Source organism: Rhipicephalus sanguineus, chromosome 4, assembly GCF_013339695.2.
Source record: "Rhipicephalus sanguineus isolate Rsan-2018 chromosome 4, BIME_Rsan_1.4, whole genome shotgun sequence".
Classification (NCBI taxonomy): Eukaryota; Metazoa; Arthropoda; class Arachnida; order Ixodida; family Ixodidae; genus Rhipicephalus; species Rhipicephalus sanguineus.
Window position 1 is genome coordinate 42856187 of NC_051179.1, and position 21975 is coordinate 42878161.

The following is a 21975-nucleotide window of genomic DNA, read 5'->3' on the forward strand; positions in this document are numbered from 1 at the left end:
CTTGGAAAATGCATGGGATGATTTTTCGAAAGTTAATTGTAGCGCAACCATCATTTATTCACTAATTGTACTCTGGTGGCATGTACTGTAGGACAGCCTATCTATGTGCTTGCAATTTGGTATGATTGCGCTGGCTGGATTTTTTTCCCGAAGAGCTTTTTCTAAATGCTAATGCGGGAAAGCAGCCCCACATTGGGAAAAAAATGCCTGTCGCTAAAGAAAGTGCATGATGATCACGTTAAAACTCAGGAAAAGTCTGCAGATGTGATGCACATTATCACGCTGACGTATAGGAAATTGGTAATAATAATAAATAATAATACAGAATCTAACAATTTATTTGAAATGTATGGCGGCAAGCTCTTAGTGTAGAAGCACATGTATAGTATAGATGGTATTTCAAGGTTACGATAAGACGATAGATCACAATTTCATATAGTGGATTTCTACTGTTTATTATTTTACTGATTAGTATTTCTACTGATTAGTAATCAGGGTTAATTACTATCAATTACATGCACCCTATAGTTTAGTGGTGTCAAATGAAAGCTATCCGAAATGGCAATGTAGCTTTTTAATAATAACACTGACATCTATATTTATTTAGTAATCATGGTCATCCTCCTCATATCTATCTATCTATCTATCTATCTATCTATCTATCTATCTATCTATCTATCTATCTATCTATCTATCTATCTATCTATCAAGCCGCCGACGACTTTGTGCTCTCTTGACCGTTTCGTTAACGGGATGTACACCAAAATTGGTGTGGCATCTCGTGACTGCATGACGAACATAAGTGACAGGTCATAAGATGAAAATCATGATATGCATATCATGAACGGTATGATTTACATGCCACGGTCTTAGTTCTCTCGCTGCCGTTTCGTTAATTTAATGTATACCGAAATTGGTCAGGCGTGACAACAATGTATCACGAACATAACTGACTGGTCGCAACGCACAAGTCATGACATGCATGTCATGTACAGCATGACTTACAAGACACGGTGTTGGGGCGCTCGCGGCCGTGTCATTAAATGGATATGTGCTAAATAACAGGTGGTAATATCAAAATCATAAAATGCATGTCATGTACGGCATGACTTACATTCCACGCTCGTGGTGCGCTCGCAGCCGCTTCACTAGCTTGATATATACCAAGACTTCTATTGTGCGACGTGACAGAATGCCGAACATAAATTAGAAGTAATAGAGAGTTTTAGTTTAGCGCGCGTAAACCTGTACGTACGCAACGGCCTGCGCGCTGCGTACGTTAGAGTTGAGGCTGTCTCCCACATTTTTAGTTTACCGTACGCAACAACCGAAACGTGGACTGCGTCTAGGCGTCAGCGCCTTCGTCTCGGCGTGTTTTTCTGCGCCATCTAGTGGCTAAGAAATAAACTACAATATCCGATCATAGTTGACACAAGTCAAGGCACGAGACAAAGCAAGATTTCACGATGGTGCAAATTTTGTTGAGGTGATCTGTGGTGAACGGTGACGGTTGGTACGACTTCTACGAGGCGAGCAGCAGCGAGGGAGGAAAAATGCCTTCCGAGAGCGGTGGCTTTTGAAGGGCGACTGCACTCTCGACGACATTGAATATCTCCTACATCTTTGCAGCGATCACTGTCCACTGCACTGGGTCCGCGAACGGATTCAAGCTACTCACGTAGGCAAGGAGCTCCAAATCGAGGGCAATTCCGAAATGGACGCGGGATTTATTCGCTGCCGTGACCGCCGTGCCGCTTGTGCTGCTGTCGGACGCAGCCATTTTGCTTGTCTCGACCGGTCGAGATCTCGCGAGAGAAGCGCCCGTAAGGTACGCAACGGCCGTAGCGGGCGCAACGTAAGCGCCGAGATCTAGCGTGCGCATCCCTTGCGCGCGCAAACGCACGCATCTCTCTTAGGTTCAGCGCATGCGCAGTCTTGCTCTCTCTCACCCGTTGCGTGCGCAAGGCCGTTGCGCGCGCTAAACTAAAACTCTCTAATAACATTAAAATCACGACATGTATGCCTGTACGACATGATTTACATGTCACGCTCATGGTTCGCTCGCGGCCGTTTCATTCACTGGATATATACCAATTTGATATGGCGTGGCATGACTGTATGACGAACCTAAATGACAGGTCCTAACAAGCACATTATGACGCGCATGTCAGGTACGGCATGACTTACATGCCACGCTTATGATGCACCTGACGAATACACCGCCCATCGAAACATCAGCCAACTGGTAGGAGGCCCTTACTAAGGCGTCTCATCATGTCTCGTCAAACGCGAAAATTGATCGCCGGCGTCTTCGAGATTTGGCGACATATGACATGATCCGCTGGCTGTGTGCCCGCCAACATGTCGACCTGCGTATTTTTAGTCTGGAACACGGTGTGGCGTTAGTTAAAACTTAAACGAGAAGATTTGACAGCTAGGGCGCGTGGCCAGAGATCCTGCTTTTTTTTTCTTAGGGGGGGAGGTGGGTGGTCTGCTTTGTGATTTGTATGTTTGTGTGTGTTTGTAAGTGTGCCTTTTCTATACACATACAAAAAGTAGAAGCTTCGGCGGGGAGGGGTTTGAACCCCCCCCCCCCCCAAAATCATCCTCCTGGTTGCGCCGCTGTTTGATAGGAATCTGTCTGGTTCGCCAATTCGATGCTACGCCCTTCTGGCAAGATTACCCTTCTTCTTTTTCATTTTTATTTAGTATGCCTTGAGGGCTACTTGCTTCTCGAACAGGATCGTACGTCCGGCGTACGTTATCTGCATCTATTGGAAACACTTGCCGCGAGTCATATAGGTATTAAAAATATGAGAAGGGCTTTAATTAAAGTAAGTGCCCGCAGTACCGTTTGATACAAACATTCCGTAGCAACGAATGCAGCGGTTTTTGTGTTCCGTTAAATTCACCTGAAACTTCGAAAGCGATAATTTGAATTTGCGGGTGCCGGTCCCAAAGGGGGAGATGGGAAGGGGGGTTAAGTGAACAAGTTTCAGACGATTCAGGGGCATTTTTTTTTTTTCGTCCGCGATAAGACAATGCTCGGAGGGATGAAAAATTATAATAACCGTCTTAGACGAAGAAAAAGACGAAGAAAAGAAAGCGAGGCGACGGACAGAGCTGGGCGTCGGGAAGTCCGCGCGTGTCCTCTCACGAACTCTCGGCTCAAAGTTTGTATTACGCGTGCATAACCGCGCCACGAAGTAATATACTGTAGTATATATATAATACAAAGAGCTTCGGGCCAGCATGCATGTGAAACGGAGCGAGTCGTTCGCGCAGAGAGAGATTCCATCATCCCGCGGCAAGAAAAACCTCGCAGCGTCGTGTACACACATAACTACTCGAAGAACACGATGTGGGTGCGCAGAAGCACCAACAGGAGCTAGCTGCTGCTGCAACAGCAGCAGCAGCAGCAAACGACGCGGGAGCAACCGCGCTGTTGGGCCGGCGAATATTAACTGTTCGATCGTGACCGGCAGACGGGCACGTCTTTTCTGGCATCAGCAGCAGCGAAGAAGAACAAGGATACGCTCGGCCGAACCGCAAGCAATTCTGGGCCCGAAACCGCGAGAAAAAAACCTCGAGTTCAACTCGTTTCCACTCCTCCTCGCCCCGAATACTCTCCGCGATCTTCTTCTTCTTCGACCACGCCCCTTTCGGCGGTGGCCATTTGTGCAAGGTGTATGTATACCTGTTGTTGTTGCACGGGGCGGCCTTCCGCGGAACGGACGTCCCGAGGCCTTGAACGGTGGCTGAAGAAACGAAGAAGAAGAGGAGGAGGACGACGAAGGCAAAGTTATCGGGTTGCCGCGCGTGTTCTTGTATAACTGTTTCCGCGGTCGCAGTAATTCGGGAGCTGCTGCTGTGCGCGCGATGCGGAGAAGAAAATGCGCCCAACCGAGGAGGCGCGCCCTTTTTTTATAGCGGAGCGGTTAAAGTCGAGCTTGGTTCATGCGACGGTGTAAGAATAGTATTTTTCTTACACCGCGTAGTCCGTGCGCAGTGATGTTCGCAGCGTAGCCAATCCGGGAGAGGAGGCAAGTGTATAGCGAGAGGGAAAGCATAGCATGCATAAGCATGTAGAGCAAGCGTGGGGGAAAGGGTAAGGGAAATGGTTAGGGAATGGGTGATGGTGAGGGAGGCGAGGGAGAGGAGGAACCTTGCTTAGCTTTGATCCTGCTTTGCTAAACCACGCTCTTCGTCTCCTAGCTTTGCACAACTTTGCTGAGGCTTTACCCTCAGCTCAGCTGGTCATTGCTGATTGCGATAGCAAAGCCACGCCTGCAATTTTGTCCCCTGCACTCATCACAGTCCACGTCGAATGTCTAAGAGCAACTATTTCAATTCGCCCACGAATTTGATGTATGCGGGTTCGATCCCTGGCCTCGTACGTCTGTTGCGTGTCTATCGGTCGTGGGTGGAGTGCGGGGAGAACTTCACGTGTGTACGCCAGGTATGACGGTGTTAGACGTGTCTTTGTGTTTTACGGATGTCTTGACGAGCCGCAATATTGGTCAATTAACGTTGCCGTTTTGTACAACGATTAAATGAACACTCAAACACGCACAAAACGCATTATCCGGGAAAACGTACAATCCGAAAGCGCTAAAACGTCGCGCGGTTTCGCTTGATAACGATATCGCGAACGTCGGCACCGGGTAATCGTACGAATCGGGGAACGTATCAACGAGGTTCTACTGTCATACTCCGAGATAAATTAGCCACGGAACTCTCCGCTCTTTCATACTGCGGGTCGTCCCAAGTGGATACACCTGCGCAGTTGCGTATATTTGGGACGCCAGGAAACGGAGCGGCTATTATTGTTCACGCACGTACGGCAGGAAGCTCCCGCACGTCGTTGCCATTATCATCATCAGCGGCGTCGATCGTCGTCACCCACGCGCCGATATGCTTGGCCGGCCGAATCGCTACAGGGGAGCACCGAGCAAGATAACTGTGGAGCGTTAAGGCCCCAACGGCGGCACCGATGATGGGCCGCCGATCGCAGTCGTGACGCCCGAGACGGATGTGCGGCCAGCTGCTTCCTCCTTCCCGCCGCTGCTGCTGTTCTTTCGCGGATGTAGTTGCCGATGCACGCACGTTGCAGCAGTCGCTGTTGGTGCTGCTGCTTCTTCAGCTTCCGCAGCTTGTTCTACACACGCACACCTTGCCGCTGCTGCAGAAGCAGACGGCGCAGCGAGCGGCAGACGGCAGCAGAGGCGGGTGGTTGCTTTTTACGCACAACGGCAGTGCTACTATAGTGTCTAGAATATATTCTGGGCGCTATAGCTAATGCTATAGCGATGGTCGTCGTCTAGCTGATGTCCTTTCGCGTATACGTCACACGTCCCTTCCTTCTCACAAGAGCGTGCCGCACTGTCGGAACTCTGGGTCGCTTTCAATTTCCGCTATATTGACAAATCTCGTAATGACAGTATTTTAAGCAGATCAGTGAGACCGTAGCAGCCCTCTAGGCCAATCAGAGTTGATCAATGGCGGAATGTGACAACTTCAGAACGGTGTCTTGCTGGACGAGTCGGTACGATGTTATCCTTAAAGGTAGCGCACACGCAAACACACACACACACGCACGCACAGATAGATAGATAGATAGATAGATAGATAGATAGATAGATAGATAGATAGATAGATAGATAGATAGATAGATAGATAGATAGATAGATAGATAGATAGATAGATAGATAGATAGATAGATAGATAGATAGATAGATAGATAGATAGATAGATAGATAGATAGATAGATAGATAGATAGATAGATAGATAGATAGATAGATAGATAGATTCACGGAAAGGAGAGGAGATCTATAGTTCCCCTTAATTATCTTTAGTGCTGTGTATGTGGGCTCCTCTCCTGTGTCCGTGTTGTTTGCGCTACCTTTAATGATGAAATGTGACCACATGGCAGAATTTGACAATGCTAACAATAGCAGCCCCGATGTCGTTTGACCATGTGTGCCATTGCACGTTGGGATGGCATGCGCGACCGAGAGTGAGCGAGCGGTGCCCGAGCTTATACGCGGGTACACAGTATACCTGCAGCGTGGACATGGGGTTCTAAAACGGCTGCAGTGTTCGCAGGCTGGCGCTGGCTCCAGCATCCGCGCGCACGTGCTGCACGGTTTCGGCTGCCCCAGGGAGACGGCGCATGCGGACGACGAGGTTTCCGATGAGGAAGAAGGCGAGAGCTCCCCCTCGCCGTCATTGCGGATATGTTGTTGCTCGGCGTTTCTTTGTTGCTGTTATTATGCTTCATTAACCTCCTGTCTGAAATTAATGGCGCCGGAATAGTTCCCCTTAATCATCTTTCGGTGGCAGCCCCCGTCGAAGAAGAAGCCGACGCGAAAGACGATGCGCGCCGCTTCTTCTTCGTCCTGCGATGCGAGACAAAAGGCGCTGCGAGCGAAGCCGAGGCGTCTGCACGAGCTGCTAAGGGCGTGCGTGTGTGTGTAGCGCGTCTGTACGTGAGAGTGTGCTGTGGAACAGGCGGCGTGTTACGATAGCCGCAAGGGAGAGATTCTGCAATGTCTGCAGCCGTTTGCCATGGCGTGCGCGAGCTTGTTATGTAGCACCTTACGTACAAAGGCTGCGGGCACGTATTATAAGTATGCGCGTACGTGCGCGTACGCAAACGCCATTGTTAGGTCCGTTAATCACGCGCTGAGATTTTACTCGCTGCATTTCGAACCTGCGAATATATATACACGTCTTGTAGAGACTGCAGTGACCAGCGCGTGTCAAATATATAGGATTGAGATGTCGATGAGTGTCGTATATCGCAGGTGTGATAAAGATTACGGGAGATGCTCAGATCTTTTGAAGAACGTGAAGTTGGACCCATAAAGACGTGGAACGAAGCTCTGAGCCCACGCGGCGACGTATCGGCACCCTGCAATGGAGTTTTCGTAATGCGACCACATAGCGCAACTGCGCAAGAACCTAAAGAGCAGAAGCAAAACGAGCGAAATTCCGCAAAATGTGCAAAGGCGGTTCACATATAGGCGCATCCGTGAAGCTCGTGGACGGCGTCGCCGAAGACAGAAACATGCGCAATATCGGAAAGTGCGTTTCCACTGTCTTTACCGTTACGTATGTATACGTGAATGTACCGCGCATACTCCTCGCACATCGCTCCACGAACGCGTGGCGTCTCACAAAGTGCAGCCCGCCCAAGGCGAAATGGACGTCATTATGTATCAACATGTATCACACAAGGAAAAGGATCGACCGTGCGCGCGAAGCACAATGCCCTGCAATCTATATATATATATATATATATATATATATATATATATATATATATATTCGCCAACAGCGGAGGCATACGTATGCAGTACGTATACTCTATACTTTCCCGCGAATCGTATATAAGGGGCTGTATTCCTATGCGTTCACGCAATAACCGCGTATTTCCAGTCGCCCCACCATATCTCCTCCCCCCTGCAGCGGTGGATGGAAGACCGATGGAGCTATTGGACGATCGTGCTAGACTGCGGCAGGCGAGCCCATCACTCCTCCGCGCTTCGTTGGCCGGGGAAATCGCGCGCGCAAAGACAGGGATTGTCAGAGGAGCAACGGGAGGCCATGGAAGCAGTACAGCCTTCCTCCCCCTCGACACTCTTTTCAAATGATTTCCGACACACACACACACACACACACACACACACACACACACACACACACACACACACGCACGCGCGCGTACACACAGATAGATAGATAGATAGATAGATAGATAGATAGATAGATAGATAGATAGATAGATAGATAGATAGATAGATAGATAGATAGATAGATAGATAGATAGATAGATATTCCCAGGATTTGGGGACATCCGTGCGTGGCGCCATCTCTCGGCGGTAACGACAGCCTCCTGCCATAACTGAATGGGAGATATGCGAAAAAAAATCCTATCTCTTGAAAAAAGCAAGATATCAAAAACGACTCGGGGTTCTATATAGTAGAGACATACTGGAACATTTTGGTAAAATTGCAGTATCGCACTACAAAGCCTGTGGCTTCCCAGAGCAATTGAACGCCGCCCATTAGAAATACATGGGGCCCTATTGTAAAATTTTAAACACTCTGGGAAGCCACGCGGTTCGTAATGATGATAGATAGATAGATAGATAGATAGATAGATAGATAGATAGATAGATAGATAGATAGATAGATAGATAGATAGATAGATAGATAGATAGATAGATAGATAGATAGATAGATAGATAGATAGATGAAATTGGAGAGGTTAACTAGACTGACCAATTTGCCATGCTTTTTTTTCTTTTTCTTTTTTTCTTTCAGAAGGGAACCAGCTAACCGTCAGTATCTCTGCTCCCTGCGGAACTTATCCTTCGGGAATTCCGGGCTGTGACAACACAAAACGCGTGTCTCGTGTTGATGGAAGCGGCTTTGACGGTGTCGATCGCGCATGCGTCCTATGCTGCACAAATAGAGGCATTCATACAATTACTAAACTGTTGGCAGTGAGTGCCTGCGTTGTGGGTGTGCGCCACATTGCGCTCTTATATTCTAACGAGACAAGTTACCAATTGGCGCAAAATGTTTGTCTCGTACTTCATTGAAGTTACTTACTTCAGCCGGAACAAGTGATACAGCGAAACCAATAAACATATCGTAACATGCAGCGTCGATGTCAGCGTTTTCCAGAGAATTTTGTGTTTCGGTGCATCAGGGGTGGCGCCAGGATTCTTTTTATTCAGTTGGGGCGAGGGGGGGAGGTGAAAATTCTGGGGGGCTGCCATCCCTCGTGAACCGGCCCTACCTCTGCGGTTCATGTAAAATAGTTTATATCCGTGCAGAAGCACGTGAGACATACGTCAGGGCATAGTCATACGTGAATACCCGCAACACGGAGGGAAGACTGCGACAAGTACCCCTGCCGGCATCGACTTCTGTGTGGTGACGTCACTGGCTGAAGTCCATCCGGTAGTAGCGCCGCTTGCGCCACTGCGAGTACACACTGGTTGGTCGGTTGTTCCTCAGTAACCTGGCGCAACCCACCGCGGTGTAATGCATGCTCCTGGGAAAGCGCCCGAGTCCAGTTTCTCGCCGCCGACAGGGGACGCCGCGGGCGTTTAGCGCCAATTAAATTTCGTCGAGCGTCGCGCCCCCTGCCGCTTATTACTCGGCGTCCGGCGCCGTCAGTGCCATTTGGAATGAATTGTAGACATCACGTGATGCGGAGTACCGATTAAAACGAGAGAGAAGTGTCGAAAAGAGAGAAAGATAGTTAAGTGTCTTCAATTCGAGAAACGCAAAAGTTTCTTCCATGGTTAGGAATGCCGCGGTCGACATGAGAAATGAGAGAAGGTGGACGAAAGAGCGCGTTAAGTGTCTTCAATTCGAGAAACGCAAAAGTTTCTTCCATGGTTAGGAATGCCGCACTCGACACGAGAAATGAGAGGAGGTACACGAAAGAGCGCGGACGGGGCAGAGGCACCATTTGTCTCCCCTTGTCTCATTTCTATAATGTCGACCGTCGCGCTGCTAAACAATGAAGCAGCGTCACCAACACGCGCGTTCGTACACCCTTGTAAGTTTCCTAAACCGGGACGTTAACGTGAACCCCTCAATAAGGTTAGAGAGATGAGTCCTTGTGGGCACTATTGTCGTTCATTTCGCCGTGCATTACTATTACTACAAAAAAAGTCACAGTTTCGTCGCAAGCACGAAGCAATGAATGCGGTAGCAACAGATTAGAATGTTATACGAAGTAAAGCAAGCAGCTAGCTCTATTGGATCCGATCTCGAGTAACTACACAAAACGCTGGTGAAAGAGAGTACGGCCGCTACAGTGAGCGAAGCGGTTTTAGTGTTGTGCGTCGTCTCAATGCGGGGTAGGCGGTGACGGCACAGCGCGTACAAGGACATACGAGCCGTCTACTGATGTTTGTTGAGACAGCGCATGCGCCAGCGCTCGCGGTTGCGCCCTTTTGATCAAAGTTCGCAGTTGCTGCTCGAGCGACGCAGCCCCCCCTCCCCCCCCCCTCCGGCTCCCTTCATGCTCCTTCCCCCCACCGAAGGACGGGCGGGAACTTTGCTCTCTGCTTGAGGAGCCATCGACGGCATTCCTCGCACGCGAGGCGATGTTATCGGATGTGCCCTTCGTGCGACAGAGATGGCTGGCCTGCTTCATCTCTGCTTCAGCCGCGTTCCCCCCTGGGTATCGCGCGCTTTTTTATTAGCGCCTAGGACATAAGACGCACTGGGCGATATTATCGGTTTGGAATTCATGTGGAACATGACGGCGACGGCAAAAAAAAAACGCCCAGAGGGATCATATAATTACAATAAAAAATGGTCAGTCTCATTTTTTAATTTCGGGCCGAATTCGCAGCCCCTGAATGTCAGTGTGACGTCACGAATTTCGCTGCCTTCGTTTTGCTTCTTTTGCCACATTGGCTCAATAAAAGTTCCCGAAACCTGCTACGTCAAATATCTGGCTTCCTTATCACACGATGTAATTCATCTTTGTGGATAAAAAAATCACGTAAACCATGGCAGACGCGGCCAAAATCCATGACGTCGCGGCTCTTTGGTGGAGGAGCTGCAACGGAGCGTCGCCGTCAGTAGTTTATCTTGGTGCGCTTTCTGGCTTATCAAGTGACTTCTCGCCACAGGACTGGTGTTTTCGATATAGTGAAATTGTAGTGCAGAGAAAATTTATTTTCTGTTGGCATTCTTTTTAAATTGAGCTAACCAGGAAACCAACGCGCGGGCGAATACATCGATAATTCGAAGCATATAGACGATAATACCGCATAATCCTTCTGCCACCTTGTGGAATTCCGCAGGACTCATTTGAAGTACTCTGTGTCCATGTGCTTCGAGTTCTCATTTAAATCGCCCTCGCGCTGCCAATTGCTAGCTTCCTGGTTAGCTCAATTGGTAGAGCGACCGCCCCGGTAAGGCGTTGGTCCCGGGTTCGATCCTCGGACCAGGGCGAATTTTTCGCCAACTATGAAGCTTTCTTTCTGTGAAATCCGTATGAATTTCCTTGTAGTCTTGTACTAAAAACGGGTAGTTGTTAGCTCTCCCTTCTGATAACCCTTCCGTAGAACTCATCTGCTAAGCTGTCCTATCGGAAGCGTGTTTTTTTTTTTTTTTTTGAGAGGTTGTTGTTATGGGCGGTTTCTGCAAGATGGAGTTGTGCTGAGGGTCAAGGGTGCCTCGATGTGTCCGCCTGGCGCTGGCATCGAGGCGCCCTGGGTCAAAAGATACGGCGGACAAGGGCGCGCTACGTCTGTGGCCAGGCGTCGCAGAAGTCGGAGCGATTACGCAGTGAGCCGACTATTCCTATGCGTTTTCCTTCTTATTTTCGATTTGGGACTTCCCCCATCCGCTGCGGGGATTCCCCTCTCCTACGCCGCCGCTGCAGGTGGTTGCTATGGGACGCTCGGCGAGCGTCGCTGCGTCGACGCCAGCTGGGCGTCACTTTCTGTGAGATGCGAGGATGCTGGTTTGGGCTAATTGGTAGGAATTCACAGTACGACAGGAATAAAGAGGCACAAGCGCAGAGTTTCGACTGAATTTAATACGAAGGCGAAAGACACATTTATACACACTCATATGCGACGTAGCACGAGAAACATCTTGGTGTCTACATGCGTAATCCCTACAATAAACAAAGCATAACTCACATACTCGTGCAGTCATTATCAAATCACAATATACCAAATGTACTTGGTAATTTTGACCGGTAATTTTGACCCACCAAAAGCTCGAATTCAATGCCACGTTCACGGGCTTCCCGCCAATTCAGGTTCTCTCTCTTCTTTTTTTTTGCTATTTGCGCGTTCCGTAACGTACTTACGCTTTTGCAGCCGACTGCATGCATAGTACGTACTCGATTATTTCCAACTGACCCATACAGCACTCGCCACACACTGCCCGCGAATAATCCCCGACCCAAGAAAGGCGTCGATCACGTGATGTGGCAGCAGACGACAGCCGTGCCGATAGCAGACGGCTACTATTACGGAACAAAAATGGCGGAAGGGTGACGGACGGCCCCGGTGGATGGGGCGGAGAGAAGTTAAGGGGAGGGGGAGAGACAGAGGGATCGCAGGCACCCTACACGCACACACGCACGAGCATACGAATCTGGTCAAAACAAAACTCACGATTTAACCCGGCGCCCTTTCCCCATCTCCCGCTGTTGCGTGCTGAGGGGGAGAACTAGCCAAGCCAAGCCAAGAAAGAATAAACAAAGCGGACGATGAGCCGATCGCCGCAGGAAGAACGGTCCCGTGTCTTTCTTTTTATTATTATTATTATTATTATTTCTTCTTCTCGCATCTCTTTCCTTGCACCACCCAAAGCCCGATGAAGGTTGCGAGGGGGAAAGAAACCGCGCGTGACATTCCCTCACCCTTACCACCTCCTCCTCTTCCCGCAATCATCCCTCCATTGTTTTTGTTTCCCTCTTTCTTTTCTTCGCATCGCGTCTTTGCGCACACTTTCATCTGTCTTCTCGCCCCGCACTCTCCCTCTCTCCCCTTCGTTCTGCAAGCACCCTCCTCTCCCATTTCTCGAGAGTGCGCGCACGTGCGTGCGGGCAGAGTATAGAATCGTGCCGTACCACTGTTTTTATTATTTCTGCGACGACGACTCTTCACGAACTCGCCGCTGATGCGACGGCGTTTAATATCCATCGCACTTGTTGCTCCACGCACGCGCGCGCGTGTGCGTGCGTGCGTGCAGTCGGCTTGAACCGCCCCGTACTTCGCGTACCCACCGCCGCCAACAACAACTTCGGCCCCCAAAAGATGAACCGTCGAGATTATAATAATGCTCTCCTGCGCCTCCTCGCGCAAACGCTGCATTCTTTTCCGACGAGACAAAAAAATAAAGAAGACTCGCGACCGCCAGAATCATCGCCATCGCTTAAAACCGTTCCACGTTCTTTATTTTCTCACTACATCATCGCTTTTAGCAGGGAATAGAAGAAAAAAAAAACTTCTTTCTTTTGTGACGCTCCCGTAGCATGGTTTCCTTGCACCAGCAGAAAAGATATCTTCTTACCTCTTTCCCGTGGGTGTCTTCGTCTTCCTATAGTTTTTTTTTTTCCTTTTTTTTTTCCTCGAAACACTCCCATCTTTAGCTAGCCCGTCCGGCTTATATCTTCGCAACGAGCTGATCGAAGAGCGCACCCCCAAGCGGCGCTGATCTCCCTGTACTTCGACCACCGGTGTGATTGAGCGAGGCCCATCAACCCCTTTGTGTGCGGTGTATGTGTGCACATGCTATATTCGTGGTATATACCATGTACATATATGTATTAACCTCGGAGGAGATACCGCGGCGGCACTGTGCACTGCAGATTGTAGGGTGTATGTACCGTGTTTTGACGACTTCAATCAATCCCAATTCGATCACCGACTACCCCCAAACACACATGCCGTTTATTTGTTGTTGTTTTTCTGTAGACTCGTGGATGAACAAGCAAGGAACGTTATACAGGTTAAAAAAAAAAAAAAGCTATAAACATGCACAAGTGGGAGCGTTTTTCGTGTCCTTCCGTGTTTCGTTAATTTCAAGTTTTACATGTTTTTGTATTGATTATAATAGACCGACAGTGCTCCAGTGTCTTCCGGCTTGTGCCAGGGCCGGAATGGGGTTGAGGTGCCATTTAAAGTCTCCTTTTACACTGCAATGTGAAACACGAAAAATAGGAAGAACGGGGGTTAGGATGTTTCATCTTTGAAACGTGAATAAAATAAAGAAAAGAAAATCATGTCAGAGGCGCACACCCACAAACGGGTCGGTTCTGCTAAGAATGTGATGCCGATGACGATTGCTACTATACGGTGACCACTGCCACGATGTAACAATATCCTGCTATCGTTATATTGGCTATGTTGGCTATGGTTATGTAGCTATAACCATGGCCAACATTGGCGTAGAAAGCGGGGGTTGGGGTGAGAGGGTTCAACCGATACGCACCCTCCTCTCCCCCTCCCGAAAAAAATTTCTCGCTACGCCCTCACCAGGATCACAATCTTCTGAAGTGACTGTCTGCCAGGCACGTAGCCAGGATTTTTTTTTCGGGGGGGGGGGGGGGGGCAAGGCCTAATTATCCGAAAGAAAGTCTTTTCATGGCAAAAAGAAAAAAAAAATGTTGTCCGGTAATATAAAAGGCTGGACGAATTTCGGGGGGGGGCCCGGGCCCCCCGGGCCCTGTCTGCAGTCTGCTTGTTACTGGTTGTATCAGAATGAAGAGCCCGAGCAGCTCTTACATTCCCAACATAGGCGACATGTGGCCTCATGTGCGACCGAAAAAAAAATATAGCTCATTACGCCTTTTCACTCATTGAAGGGTAGCAAACCAGGTGCACTGTTACGAATGACCTTCACGCTGCTTCACCTCCCCCCCCCCCGTTAGCGTCACAGCATGGGAGGAAAAACCGGTGACATTCAAACGCGGTACTTGCTGCCGAATGGAGCCGACCGTCTAGTTGCGTGCAGAGCGTCCTCTACAGCGGCCGTCAGTGCCGAGGCGCTTGCTCCTCTTTAAAGGGACACTAAAGGCAAATATTAGGTCGACGTTGATTGTTGAAATGGCGCTCCAGAAACCTCGCAGTGCTTGTTTCGTGCTAATGAAATGCTTATTTTGAAAGAGAATCACGCTTTAGTGGTCCGCACGGCGTTAGCGCACTTCAAATCACCCGCCTGAACGGGCCTTCTGATGTAGCAGTACGGTATGTACGACCGTAGTTAGCAGTTTCCGTGCCCACACACACACACACACACACACACACACATATATATATATATGTGTGTGTGTGTGTGTGTGTGTGTGTGTGTGTGTGTGTGTGTGTGTGTGTGTGTGTGTGTGTGTGTGTGTGTGTGTGTGTGTGTGTGTGTGTGTGTGTGTGTGTGTGTGTGTGTGTGTGTGTGTGGCTCGCTTAGCGCAGTGCATCAACTCTTTACGGCCGTACACTGCCCAAAGAGGTATGAATCGTGGCCGGGGCCGTGGGGGTTGTTAACGCTGCGGTACGATCGGTATGCGTACACTTATATACATTGTTGCGGGCCTGCTGCTCCCTTCCGAACGCCTATCAAACTTGACTGGGGCCCCCGATAGTCGATGAGGATAGATTGGGATCCGCGCGTTGACCCGCATTAATCTCGCCTCTCCTCCGCTTTATATTTTTTAGCCCATCTCAAATGCAGGGGTTATCCTCGTGGCCTTGTTGATATCTGGTCTTCTTTTATTTATTTTTTTTCGCACTTTCGATTTTTACTTTCTTCGTGGGTGATAAGAACCGGAAGGTGCTTGCGACGAATGGATTCTCGCGTGCATTTAAGAAAAAAGAACTAAGCGTCACGGCAAGCGCGTGAACGAATGAACGAAAGGAGAAAACGAAATAATGTATATATCGGAACGAAAGAAGGGCAACTGTTGAGGGACTCGCTTCTTCGTTAGACCAAACTGAATGAAACCATCAGGCAATTAAGGCAAGGAAAGCATAGAAGGACATTATTTGTTGTTTTTAGCTGTATAGTGTAGTAATTAAAGGGACACTAAAGAGCAAAACGATTTTTCTCGCATTATTAAAGTAGTCTTCCACGATACCAAAAACACCACGCTTGCTGCGAGAAGACGCTTAATGAGCGAGAAAACGCGCAAAAAGAAAATACAGGTGGCAACGCCACCTTGGAATTTCCGCACCATTTGCCGTGACGTCACATATTTTTGACGGCGCCTGCTTAGGCCTACGTAGTTCCTAATCGGTTAAATCGAAGTACATTGTCCTCTGAGGGGGCCAGAGACTTGACATAACGAGTTTGTGGAAATTTCGTCGAACCAGTGGCACCAAAATACGTTAAATGCTCTTTGAAGTCTTTTCAAATCTCAAATGCAGGGGTTATCCTCGTGGCCTTGTTGATATCTGGTCTTCTTTTATTTATTTTTTTTTCGCACTTTCGATTTTTACTTTCTTCGTGGGTGATAAGAACCGGAAGGTGCTTGCGACGAATGGATTCTCGCGTGCATTTAAGAAAAAAGAACTAAGCGTCACGGCAAGCGCGTGAACGAATGAACGAAAGGAGGAAAACGAAATAATGTATATATCGGAACGAAAGAAGGGCAACTGTTGAGGGACTCGCTTCTTCGTTAGACCAAACTGAATGAAACCATCAGGCAATTAAGGCAAGGAAAGCATAGAAGGACATTATTTGTTGTTTTTAGCTGTATAGTGTAGTAATTAAAGGGACACTAAAGAGCAAAACGATTTTTCTCGCATTATTAAAGTAGTCTTCCACGATACCAAAAACACCACGCTTGCTGCGAGAAGACGCTTAATGAGCGAGAAAACGCGCAAAAAGAAAATACAGGTGGCAACGCCACCTTGGAATTTCCGCACCATTTGCCGTGACGTCACATATTTTTGACGGCGCCTGCTTAGGCCTACGTAGTTCCTAATCGGTTAAATCGAAGTACATTGTCCTCTGAGGGGGCCAGAGACTTGACATAACGAGTTTGTGGAAATTTCGTCGAACCAGTGGCACCAAAATACGTTAAATGCTCTTTGAAGTCTTTTACGTCAAGAATTACAAAGTTCGGCGCGAAATTTAAAAATGAAGCTTTAAACTTGGTTTTCTTCTCTAATAATAAACCTATGGTGGTGAAATAAACTACACAAGAGTTCTCCGAGCACACTTTATCAATCTAAACCAATTCATTGTTCCTCTTTAGTGTCCCTTTAAGACGTAAATTGAAATGATTTAAGGTTGACGAAAAAAAAAAAAAAAACCACCCCTTCCGTCGATGGGGCCCGAACCCAAAACCTGAGAATTACGTTCGAATATACTGCCACGCGCGCTTCTATCTTTATGTAATCCGGCCCGTTACACGTGTAACAAGTGTACCTTGCGAAAATCGCGCCCTGTCTGGGGACATTCCCCGATTAGTTTTAAAATCTTCCTTATAAGATGGTGCGCCCAACGCGAACAATAGAGCATATTCTGGAACTAGCCCGGCCATCAACAATAAGGCTGCAATCTTAGATGCCGCATGTATAAACGCCGACGCGCTTTACCTGAGATTAGATTACTGAACGACCGACTGTGGGCGCCGATATCGTTGCACCTTGCGCGTCATTCTTTTTCTGGGCACAAGTTCGCCCAATAAACAGTTTTATCTTTACCGGCTGCGATTGCTTTCTTCAGCGTTACAACCACGTGACGATATACGCAGAATATGATTAACAAAATTTACTACATATATACAATATGTAAAATATTTGTACAGGCTGTTTCAGACTTAGGGGAAAACTAGGAGCGCATTGCAACGTGCTCCGAGTTTTCCCCTAAGTCTGAAACAACCTGTACATACATATACAAATATATACAACGTATACGTACAGTATGATTTACAATATACACGAGGTGATTCGAATTTGTACAAGATGATACGACAGAGGCAGCAGCTGTTGCATCTCCGCGGTTGTTGTTATGTGTCGGTCAGCAGCAGAAGGGTCGATCGAAGCCGAGAGAGCCGGGATCATCGGACGCTGCTGCAGTCGAGAGACGGCCGGCGATGATGGCTCGGCCGAGCGGAGAACCAAGATAATAAAGGCGGCCCCCGGCGGCAGAAACAACGTTCCAGTCACGACGCGGCTGCTGCTGCTGCTGCTGCAAGTTCATGACGGCCGACGATCATTCCGCCAACACAACACCACCACTATAGGAGGAGCATCATACGCTGCATGAGTATGCCTGCCTGCCCCGGATTCATTCGAACGTGTGTTGTACCTCAGCTGCGCACTGCTCTATTGTATATATCCACTCAAGTTGTTGCGGTATACGTGTGTACGCTAAATGTAGAGATGACTCTTCGCATTCGCGCGCGCGCACACACACACACACACACACACACACACACACACACACACACACACACACACACACACACACACACACACACACACACACACACACACACACCACTGCTTGTATACTTTCGAAAACAGTTGAAGCGAAAGCGACAGTTCAAACAACGATGTCCGTGATTTAACGACAGTTGAATCTCGTTATAACGAACACTGATATAGCGAATTATCTGTTATAGCGAAGTAGGAACGAAGTTTGGTTGGTCATCCATGCTTCATTTCAGTTATATTTATTCATTTTGTAACGCAGCCGAAAATGTCAAAGCCACCGCGATATCGGCTACTATCGAAGAAATATTTTGGCACGCGCAAGGCTCTAAACTAGAAGGCTAGCATAGAAAGGAAAATAAACATCGAAAAACAATTCACAGCCACATTTTCGCATCCTTCTTCAACCACAGATTACATCTTTCTTCAAATAAATGTGAACACAGCGCTGTTTGTCAGGCGAAATTTGCCCTGTTGTAATTTCACTTCCTCGTGTTCCGGTTCGTTTAGTTTGAAAACGCCACAAGAAGACAGGTAAGGATTACCTCGTTTATGGTGTGTCCGAAGCCTAGAATAATGCGTTACTGTATCGAGGATTATTGCGTGTGCCAGATTGCCATTTCGCTAGAGTCCATTTTAGGGGCGAAGCTCCTTATAGCGGCACCCGTTCGTCCCTCGTAGCGTAGTATGTAACCAGTCTTACGCTTTGACCTGCAAGGTGGTGCCGGTGGGAGATTTTTCCTGTGCGTTGTTGAACAATAAAAAATTCGCAGCGTTAGCTAAAAGCCGACTTCTTCTGTCTCTCATTCCCATTAGCAGCCATTCTTTACCTCCAAGGTAGTGCCTGGTGAGATTTCTCCTGTGCGTGATTAAACAATAAAAATTTTGTTCAAAACGCCGTTGATTGATGAAATAAACCAACAAAAGACGCCAGATGTTTTGTAAAAGCAAAACGAAAGAACGCCAGATGTTTCTAAAGCAAAACGAAAAGACGCCAGCTGCTTAACGAAAGACGCCAGATGTTTTCTAAGCAATGGTTTTCTAAACAATGAAAATTGACAGCGTACATGTAAAATTAAAGTGCGCTGCAAGTCGTCATAACTCATCGAACCTTTAGTATAAACGCGCCCGATCTCACGTCGGTGATGATGTACTGGGCAGAATTCACGGAAGATTCACGGTTTACCGATGAACCTCCGCAGCTTCGCCCACTCATCATCATTCACTCCGTGGATATGCTGTGATTTTTATTTGCACCGTTACAACGAATATCGCTAACTTGTGCTGCCGATGCCATTTCGTTATAACGAGGTTCCACTGTAGAACGTTTGTTGTTGCTATACGGGCACTCGTAGGTAAAGTCAATGTCTGGCAACGCTTGCAGGAGCGTGTATGGCCAGACGGTGGCACACGGGACACGTGCCCCCTTCAAAAATTATCACAGGTTAGATGTTCCTCGAACGGTGGATCCCTGGCTGCCTATATAGCCCCGCGCACAGTAGCACCCGTTGGGAAAATAAAGTTTATTCGACTCAACTCAACCTGACAGCGGAATAGCCAGAATTTTATTCCGGAGGTGAAGAGGGGAGTGGGGGGGGGGGGGGGGGGGGGGGAGATAGAACGTGCTCGACACTCTGAGCCTTCTGAATGACACAAGGTCGGGCTGGCCTGCGTCACTTTGGCAATGCTTGCTGCAGGCCACAGTGTAGCATGTATCTTACACCATGCTCAAGGCCCAAATACTCCAGTCATGTGAAACAGTGGTCTGAGGTTTGGTCGAAGGACGATAATTTCTGCAAACCATGAGCACGACGCGGTGTCGTAGTAGGGTTTAGAGGAAAAGGGAGTGAAAGAGACAAGACAGGCGGAAAGCAGCGACCACCTTCTCAAGACGAGTAGAAACCTCAGTGGTGGTGAGGTCCACCGCCAAAGCGGGAGGTACTGGGTTCGGTCCCCAGTGACGCCGGGCGACCTACCGGTTTTAAAGACGATAGTCTTTCTTGGGGAACTTAAACGCAGAAATTTTGGTCTGTCTGTCTTTCTGTTTGTCTGTCTGTCCCCCGATTCAGCCACCGGGCCAAAGTTTAACCACTTGCTGAACGCCCAGCTATGTTAAACTGGTGGCGCCGTTCATACTTGTGAACATCGTCGATCAAAAAGCAAATGTTACGCATATCTGAGGCCCAGCATCAATACGTAAGTATTAGGTGGTGTGTTCCTTTAGTAGAAAACACATAGATACGCGTAATTCTAAAGACAGCACCGCAGTGTTTCTTAGGCTGCGCTGAAAATGCGGGTGCGCTGAAAATGCGACGCTATGCACAAAAAAGCCCTCTTCCGGCGATATGGTGCTGCCACCGGTTTCCCGACGAATTGCCAGATGGCGTCCATATCTCACGCAGCGCCTCATCTACCGTCTTTCGACGACATTTGCAGCGAAGCACGCAGATACGCGGCCAATTTTTGTAATGGGAAGGGAGGATGGCCCGTCCTGGCGATCGGTGTTGTGGCAGCATCTCGTTCCCCATCTCTTCTTTCACTCCCCTTCGCTTATGGGCTGCAGAAGTTCGTGACTGTGGTCACGGCTACGAAATTCCATCACATTTACACAGTTACAAAATATCACACAGTTATAGTATTACAAAATTACAAAACATTACACAGTTGCTAACCGCTACGCAGTTACAAAATATCACGAAGGCTCTTGCCGGTATTGCATACGAACTTACCAGTTTACATAGTCTGTGCTATTTTTCGTCGGTTTAAGCGAAGCGTAATTTTCCTGTGTTAAAGTTTGTGAACATTTGTTTCAAATAAGAATAAACGTTGGGCAATTCAAGGGCTGTATTGAAAATGGTTGCTTTGCAATTCGAAAATTATTCGAAGAGTATTCCATTCGTATTCGTATTTGGTGTCACCACTATTCGATTCGTATTCGACTCGGTTCTAAAATTCTTTTCACGGCTCTAGCTGTTTGGATTGTGCTACATAAAGATTTAAGAGATTAGGATAAGGGCAAATACACAAGAGAAGATATCGAGACAACACAAATGCCGGCTCTTGTCTGGTCTTGATCTCTCGTGTCTGTGTCTGCACGCCGACCCTCTTTTATTATGCATCCGTACCAACTTAGCTCAACTTTTCGTCGTTCTATTACGGGACGACGTCAGCGACGAAGCGTCAGACGTTTCCCGTCAGCCAATCGGCGTTGTCGCGATCAGTGACGTCACGCGCGAGTTGTGTCCGCGGGATTTCGAGGCCTGCAGGTTGCTGCGTAAGAAACGGCCCGTAGCAGCAGCGTCCATCGCAGGCCCCCTCCGACAAGTGCTCGCTCCCCAGGCCGAGGGGCACCGGCGCGAGTTGAAGCGTGGAACGCAGCCACGCAGCGCGATCAAATTGCTACCTTGCGTCTCTCTCCGCACGCTCTCCACCTCCTCGCTCTCGGCGATGTTTCCAGTTCGTTGGCAGACTGTGAGAAAGCACAGGGAGACCAGTCCGACCGGGAAGTGCTCTGGCCCCGTCGCTGAGGGCGCTTCTGTCGACAGCGACGAAGACGGGAATCCGCCGGCGGTGAGCAGCTGCATCAGTTGCATCAGGTGGAAGTTAGCCAGAGGAGATCTACAGTTGCCAACACTGTACTTCGGAAAGGCAGAGTTATTGTCCATTCTACTGTTTCAAATATTTGTTGGCATGTGCACATAAAATGCATAATTTTCATGAAGCCTTAAACTCGCAGTGAAAATATATGCAGTAACTCTAGGGAAGGCGATGGGGTGAGTGTGAACTAAATAAATGAAAGAGGGGAACAACGCTTTGATATAAAGAGACCTGTCAAATGAGACGACAGTCTCTCGGTCATTAAGCAAGGTTAGTCTCAAACGTTCTTTTAAACTACAGGTCCTGAAACTGAAGCTCTCTCATTTTGGTCAATCTGGCTGCCGTTTCAGTGTCACAAAAATTAATGCTAGCTGGAGTGGAAGGTGACAGAAAAGATACTGCGCCCGTGCACATGATGGTTAGAAAGTTACCTGGTGAGATATCGCT

The 21975-nt window shown here is 48.2% G+C and overlaps 1 non-coding gene across 1 annotated transcript; it reads left to right on the forward strand.

Annotated features, from left to right (window-relative positions):
- The first annotated feature begins 10918 nt into the window (after window positions 1–10918).
- Trnat-ggu (transfer RNA threonine (anticodon GGU)) lies at window positions 10919–10995 on the forward strand. The gene has a single exon. It is a non-coding gene; the product is annotated as a tRNA-Thr (tRNA).
- The last annotated feature ends 10980 nt before the right edge of the window (window positions 10996–21975 follow it).